Source organism: Neoarius graeffei, chromosome 3 (genome assembly GCF_027579695.1).
Source record: "Neoarius graeffei isolate fNeoGra1 chromosome 3, fNeoGra1.pri, whole genome shotgun sequence".
NCBI lineage: Eukaryota > Metazoa > Chordata > Actinopteri > Siluriformes > Ariidae > Neoarius > Neoarius graeffei.
The window spans coordinates 70,263,330-70,271,010 of NC_083571.1; the positions used below are offsets into that span (position 1 = coordinate 70,263,330).

Genomic DNA, 7,681 nt, shown 5'->3' on the forward strand with positions numbered 1-7,681 from the left:
GGTTTTCCTGATTTAGACTGGTGTGTTTTTGTTTTTGTTTTTTTGTTTTTTTTTTGGGGGGGGGGGGGGGGGGGGTTGCGTGATGTTGCACCCGGGTCCAGATTAGGGCAGAACCGGCCCTGGCTACATTTCAGGTGTAGTTTGTTTTATGTATGTATGTACTTGCATAGATGTGTACTTGGTCTTCCAATATGGTGACTACCGAAATCTCGCGGCGCGGTGACGTCATGCGGGAACCCTCTATAAAGGACCACAAAAAGTCAAATGCACACATCGGTACTATAACATCAAAACCGGCGAAGACGGCTGGTTCACTACAGGACAGCATTGCTTTCAGTCCCTGGCTGTCATGAAGTTGGCTGAGCTGGAGAGGATGGAGCTGCTGTTTAGAAACGTTCACGCGATTGGAAAGTTGTTGATCCCGCCCCAGCTCAACTTATGGCCTGCTGGAAGCCTCAGGTCACGAAGACCATTTTTCATGGACCATTCAGACTCATCTGATGATGAATGTAATGAGGACATTTAATGTCTCTCTCTACACACACACACACACACACACACACACACTATTAATAGATAATATACATAATAATCCTTGATAATACTTGCATATCAAAACATCAAATGTTTTTTCAATGATAAATGTTTTGAATTGGACTTTTAATATTAGAATCAGTTCAGTTGTACTGAATGTTATTTTTCATATTATACGATGCTTCATATTGTAAGGGGCTTGAATTTGAGTTCAATAAACAGAATACTCTGTTTATATTTTTGTCTGAATTGGTTGCATGTTTTCATATAGGGAGCTACCTTAACAGCACTGAATACTTGAGTGCTACTGTAGAGATACATTATACGCTGCCATTCATAATTAAATCTAGATCTTCCGAACTTTAACATATCATGGTGAAGAAAAAACTGCGATTTCCTGGCAACAAAACTGTGGCTAGTGAAAAGGCTGAATGGCTAGTGACTCGGGAAAACCACTAGCCACAGTGGCCGGTGAGCAAAAAAGTTAATGTAAAGCCCTGGTGTGCATGTGTGTGTCATAAACATGAGTTATCGATTGCACCATTTCTTTCCATTTAATTTCATCTCACTGAGACCAATAGAGATTAAAACTTTAATTAAAGTGAAGATTGTGAGAATTATTTTATCCAGATGCAAAAAAATGCTAAAACTGAGTTTCCATGTTGTTGGGGTTCAACCCAGTCTGAAACGGTCAATCGGTCAACTTATTTCTCGGGACCCCCGCCCTCGTACCACCCAGACGTCTGGGACGGAACACCGCAAAAAAACAGAGAACCAGAGATCGGTTTAACTGCTGTTTATTCACAGTATTCTTGCCAAAGATGAAAGATTACAAACACCTTTTATAACAAATCATAATCTCTCCAAACGGCTATTGTGTCTGTCAAATGTGTGTGTGTGTGTTTGTATGTGACCTCAGAGAAGGGTGTGTGTGTGTGTGTCTATGGGAGGGTGTGAGTAAGTGACATCATTTTGATATCTGTGTCTATGTGTGTGTGTGTGTGTGTGTGTGTGTGTGTGTGTGTGTGTGTGAGCAGGTCACATTTTAATTACATCACTGTTCTGATGGAATGTTCAGATGTATGTGTGTGTGATTGACTTGCGAGCAAGTGAGCAGCTTGATCTTGGGGCAGGTCAAATAATCATAACATAATAACATATCTGATCATATGACATGATAGCAAGATACAAACATTGCTTACGCACATACGGAATCTTTCAACAAAGATATGTTATAAGTAAATAAGAACAAACCTAAAAGACAGTCATACGAAAAATAAGAATATGTCTGGCAAAGCAAAGAAATGCTACTTCACCAGAGAAAGGTCAAACAGGATTCAGGATTAAACTCATGAAGTCTTAACATTAGAATCATAAGGTCTTAACAACCCTAAATTATATTCTGTAATTATAAAACTAACTTAAAACTATAAAACTAACTTAGATCTTAGATCTAAAATATAAAGTCTTAACTCTTTGTTCAGCAATAAGGCTACCATTACATCCAACATTAAAGTGTGTGTGGGTCGATCTGACATCAAAACAGACCTTGGCGTCGTTCAGACACATCTCTGATCAAAAATACACATTTCATATCAAAATAAACAAAATGTTCCCAAACAATGTCCAGCCGAGACAGAAGGTCATTTTTAACTGAACCGAAGTTAATCCTTAATTTTGTCACCATTTTAATAAATTACTGCCTTCTTGGTCAAGAATAATACTTATATAAACCTAACAATCCCCCCCTTTGATAATAGTATCACTATTATCAAATCCTAGGATCATATATTATTACCTCATGATCATATATGTGATTACATCGAGAATTAATCTTGAGTTAATCTTTGCCCTTCTTGACGTATATTGGTGCTCAGAGGGCGGGCATGCCCGACCAGCCCTCGTCCCACCTCACCGGAGCTTAGAGAAACTCAAAACCTCTTAATTCGTCCCAAATACACGCTACTTCCTTCAGAGTAATTTGTTCTAAAACAGTGAGGAAAAATGAAATTAGAAGGCATATCGACCTATAGTGAGAACAGAGTCCTGTAAGAATACAGAGTTTCAGAGCATAGAGATGTGTAATAATAGTAGAAGACAGCATCAGATGAAAGACATAACACATTCGTGTGGTGTGCGCTTGCGCAGTCCAGTTAGCGAAGTTAGTCCAGAAGATGTTGTCTCGAAGTCCAGCTCGAGCGGGTAACCCTGCTCCGAGCAATGACGTGGTCCAGAAGGCTCGGGCGGGTAGCCCTGCCCCGAGCAAAAGATGAAGCAGTCACGAAGGCTCGGGCGGGTAGCCCTGCCCCGAGCAACAATGAAGCAGTCACGAAACCCGTGATGAGGACTGTCATGGTTGTAGTGAGGATGATTGGTTCCAAATGGGGCGAAGATCTCTTCCCCTCTTTGTTCACAACGTCTTGAGGATTCTCAGTCGAATCTGTGTAGAGCTCAGAAATAGAGAGACAGAGATAGAGAACAGAGATTCTCGGGACACAGAGAAAACGTTAGTAGCAAACTTGTCATTGTAACACAACTTTGTTATGGAGCCTTCTTCAATCGCGTGGCATGGATCCACTGTGGAAAAAGATCAGTTAAAACAGCAGTAGAAGTAATGGCGACTATGTCTGCAGGCCCATTATATTGTTTTCCCAATTGTCCAAATCATTACTTTAAAAAAATCACACCAGCACTTGTCTCCCACATGAAAGGGGTGTGTGGTGGAGATATTGTACTATTGACCTTGGTACAAATTTTATACAACTTATCTAAAGGGCTGCAGAATACTCATCCATATGCATTTTCAAATCAGAGGTACCCAGAGCCGGAGTTCCCTTCTTCCAGGGGAGAGGGGAAAGGTCTTCCAAAAATAATTTCTTGGTGTCATGCGAATTTCAGCCAGAATGAATTATGGATTACAGAACTAAACCTGTGTCCTGCATGACCTTAATTAATTTGTCTTTCAATGTTCGATTAGTACGTTCTACGATACCAGAGGATTGAGGAATGTGAAAACACCAGTTTAGTTTAGAGATACTTACAAAGGTTTTGTGTGACCTTTGAAGTAAAAAGGGGTACCTTTGTCTGAGTCTATGGCATTTGAAACCCCATAACTATAATAATAATTATTATTGATTTCTTGATTTATTATTATTGTTCTGCTTTTATTGTTTGTTTTTCTTTTTTACTGTCCAGTGTCCTTGGGTACCTTGAAAGGCACTTATAAATAAAATGTATCATTATTATTATTATTATTATTATAACTAGGTATTAAAACGAGTAACTACCTTCGTGTTCTCTCGAAAACAGAAAAAAAACTTCTACCCATTTAGAGAATTTGTCCACAATCAAGATGACAAAAATCAAATGAGAACGGAAGAGCGTATGTCTCATGCAGAATATCAGGCTGATATTGATTGAACACACAGAATAACCACAGAATAACCATCAACAAAGAGTACTTCCCCCATCCCTAGAGGGCTGGAGGAGAGATCAGACCTGATACTAGTAGTATGTACGATTTTTAGACAGACAATATCAATGTCATCCCAAGTATCATCCCGAGAATTAAGGAGGTGTGCGAGAGCGCGACCTACATTATCAAAAGAGGATGTGACACGAATTTCGAGATTGTTAGTAGAACAGAGAATAAATAGTCATATGTTAATTTAATTATCTATTAAATTACTGATAAATTAACTTAATGGGTCTGTAAATTTTGCAACACCTGTTTAACTTGATGTGACGAGTGCAAGATCAGTGGGTGAGACAAAACCAATTTTTCCGCATCTAAAACCATCAAAGCATATGCGGAGACAGCCCCCAGACACGCAGGTAAGCCTTGAGCAACAATGTCTAATGTTTTGGATAAAAACACAAACGCATTTCCCCCCCCTCATGCTCCCCAGAGGCTGTGCCTTGGTGTTCACAGGCATAGAGGTGGAAGGGCTTGAAGTGAGCAGGGTGCTTTTGAGGGAGTGATAAGCGACCACCATAGCGTCAGTCCAGGTCAAAGGATGTTGCAGTGGATCGTGATGAGAGATTGCAGAACGGAGAAGCTTGTCATATAAAGAGCAGTCAGGGATCCATTTTCTGACCCAGAAAAGACATCAGTGCATGTTTAGTTGCAGGGCGTTTTGTGTCTAGAATGGCAGCCTTGAGAAAGTTCAAAACTTCAAAAGTTCATATACTTAAGTGTCCATGCAATATTGCAGCTTGGTTCTGGAAACCTTTAAAGCCCTTATGCGCCAGATGTTGGAGCAGGCGCAAGTGTCAGTGTCTTGGCAGATTTCTGGCGACTCAGCAGATACCAGAACACACAGACCACAGAGTCCTGAGGGAGGGAGAAGGTCACAGAGCGCATTATGAATTACAGCTGGAAAAAAAAAAAACAGCAAGAGAGTCAATGGAACATTGAGTCCAAACGCTATCTCCTCATGTGCATGGAAAAAAGGCAGGAAAAGGCAGAACAGAGATCATTAATGGAAAAATAGCAATGATGAGCAGGAACCTGTGATATTACAGAAGAAACAATCAATTCATTAATCTTACGTAAATCTTGTGTAAAGTGTCTCACCACGCCTTGCTCAAGAAGAGACTGTAGGATGACATCCAGAGAGAGAGGTACTGCTTATTAAATCATATTTTGTGTAGTTTCATGTCAATTTAAGTTCCAGGTTGCAGTACAACAAAATGCGGAAAGGTTCAAGGACAATGAATACTTATACAAGCCAATGTATCATAATCATGATAATTTCATGATAATTTATGAAGTTTTTTTCCTTAATGGTTAAATAAAGATAAACCCAAGTCTCCGATTTATAAACAAAAAGTTATTCAAGTAAACGTTTGTTAACTGTTTCTTGCTGGAAAAAAATTATGGTTAACTAAATACATTAAAAGCCTATCCATTCCATATCCTCTGTGGTTTTTAAAGGCAAAAGTATGGAGGTTTAAAACTCAGCAAACAATTAATCAGAGCATTTCATATCAATAGTTCGAAATTAGGAGGAACATGTTTAAGCTTAGCCTCATAAGTAGCAATAAGTTTAAAGAAAGAAAAGGAGATAAAAAAAACAGGGCAAATTGAAATAACAAACAATCTCACTGAATGTAATTTGAATAAAATTGAATAGCTGATAAGCACTTTTTGTTTGATTCGATATGTGACAGAGACTCAAAATACATTTTTAATTCAATTAACAGTATTAATGAGAATGAAAATTGGTTGTCTTGGACATTTTGACTTTATGTATATGGAATTTACTTAGTAATATAAAGAGATTACTTATTAAATTCATTATTGTGAGAAAGTGCCAAAAATAATGATTTTCTCTGCCCATTGCAGATTTCTGTGGCTGTCCTTGCCTGCTGTTCTTGCATGAGTTGTTTGTTTATATTATAGCTATCTGTAACAGTCTGGGAGCCCTTATCTCAATGTTGACTGAGACAGAGACAGAGACAGAAAAGAGACGGAACAATTATTCAAAATATTATTTATAATAGGACGACAATTATTTAAAAAATGTCAAAAATGAAGTAAAAAGCGGGTTAGCTCGCTGTTGAACTAATTTCATGCTTCCCAGACAAGTCCACATTTCGCTAAAACGCGTCAGAAACAGGAGTATATAGGATATTTAAAGGTTAGAATTACATATGATTAATAAAAATACCACTACACGATCAGTTTTAAAATGTTTTAGATCAACATTAAACATTAGGTTAAACATTAAACTTTTCGGCATTTCCATTCACATGTAGGGTAAATATATTTGATGCCTTTTATTATGCCTTTAAACAGGAAGTGGTATAATACTCAATATTTTAAAAATGACTCCTGATAAATATCTTCAAATCTGAAAGTGATATTTGATTTGGCTGAATTAATCAAACTCTAAGCCTTAAATATATTTCTTCTGTTCTACCATGTCTGTTTAATTTAAGTGAATGTTTTAAAAATGGTTTTTGTGTTGTATTTGCTTGTACAGTTATTTCATTATTTAAGGTCTGAACGCATAGAATTACTGCCCAAATCTGATGAGACGAGAGTTTTGCCCTAAAGAGCTGCTTTTTCTTTTATCCAGTGCGCATGCCCAGTTCACAAGCATCATGGGAACTAGAGTTCTAATGTTATTTTGCCGTCACATACTTCGTATTCGTCATTTATAAGCTCTAGACATGAAACTGCATTAATAGCTATACTATTAATTATTAAAACGCATTAATAGTCTTGTAGAGTGCTCGCGGACCTGTTCAGAGATCACCTCGCAGACCACTCGTGACTTTCCTGATAACTTTCCAGTTACAAGTTTCGAACTATCAACACACAATGAATATAAAATAAAATACAGATGATCTACTCACCAAACGCTGAAACTAATTGATTAAGAAGCAGATTTGTCTTCTGATGATGTTAAGGGAAGAGGATCTCTTCTCTTGGATTTCTAACAGTGATGAGATTCACAAACGATTCGGATCTTTTTCGGGACGAAACATAAAAATAACTCGATCGAGCGAATCGATACAGACGCATGGACTGCATTTGTTGAGTTCATGCACACGTAATGGGTTGAGGAAAGTTTATACTTTAATTTCATGAGAGTATGATTATTGTTTACAATTTGAAAACAGGAATACAAATAAGGTTTCCGTAGATTCTGAGTCAAGAATCAAGAGTGAATCAAGTAAATTGATTCACACGCATGCGAGTTTGTTCTAAAGAATCGATTCAGTGAAGCTTTCGTTGAGATTAAAATGCACAATATACAGAATGTCCGTATTTTATATGGATTTGATTCAATAAACATAGTATACGGGCGTACAAATAAAGTTATACGGATTCTTTTTAACAAAAAAAAACCTTCACTGTTTATTTAGAGCTATAATCAATTATGATAAAAGAGCACATGACATTTACACCTTGTAGTTTTTTTGTCAAACATTGAAGCTTTGTATTCATTCTTAAAGTTTATTATTATTAATATTGAATAAAAAGTACCTGGGATATATCATTGTTAATTATCATTCAAATTTTAGGTAAATCATTTTAATTTACATCTTATAAGGATTTTATAAGGGAAATAAGGACTTTGGAAGTTGGTTATACAGGTTGGATTGACCAAAGGTTTGACATTTATGCACACCAAGA

The 7,681-nt window shown here is 37.3% G+C and overlaps 1 long non-coding RNA gene across 1 annotated transcript; it reads right to left on the reverse strand.

Moving 5' to 3' along the window:
* Positions 1-1,315: 1,315 nt before the first annotated feature.
* Positions 1,316-7,193, reverse strand: LOC132882874 (uncharacterized). The gene is made up of 2 exons (XR_009654254.1): positions 6,898-7,193; positions 1,316-4,867 (listed from the first exon to the last, which is right to left on the reverse strand). It is a non-coding gene; the product is annotated as an uncharacterized LOC132882874 (long non-coding RNA).
* Between the last annotated feature and the right edge of the window lie 488 nt (positions 7,194-7,681).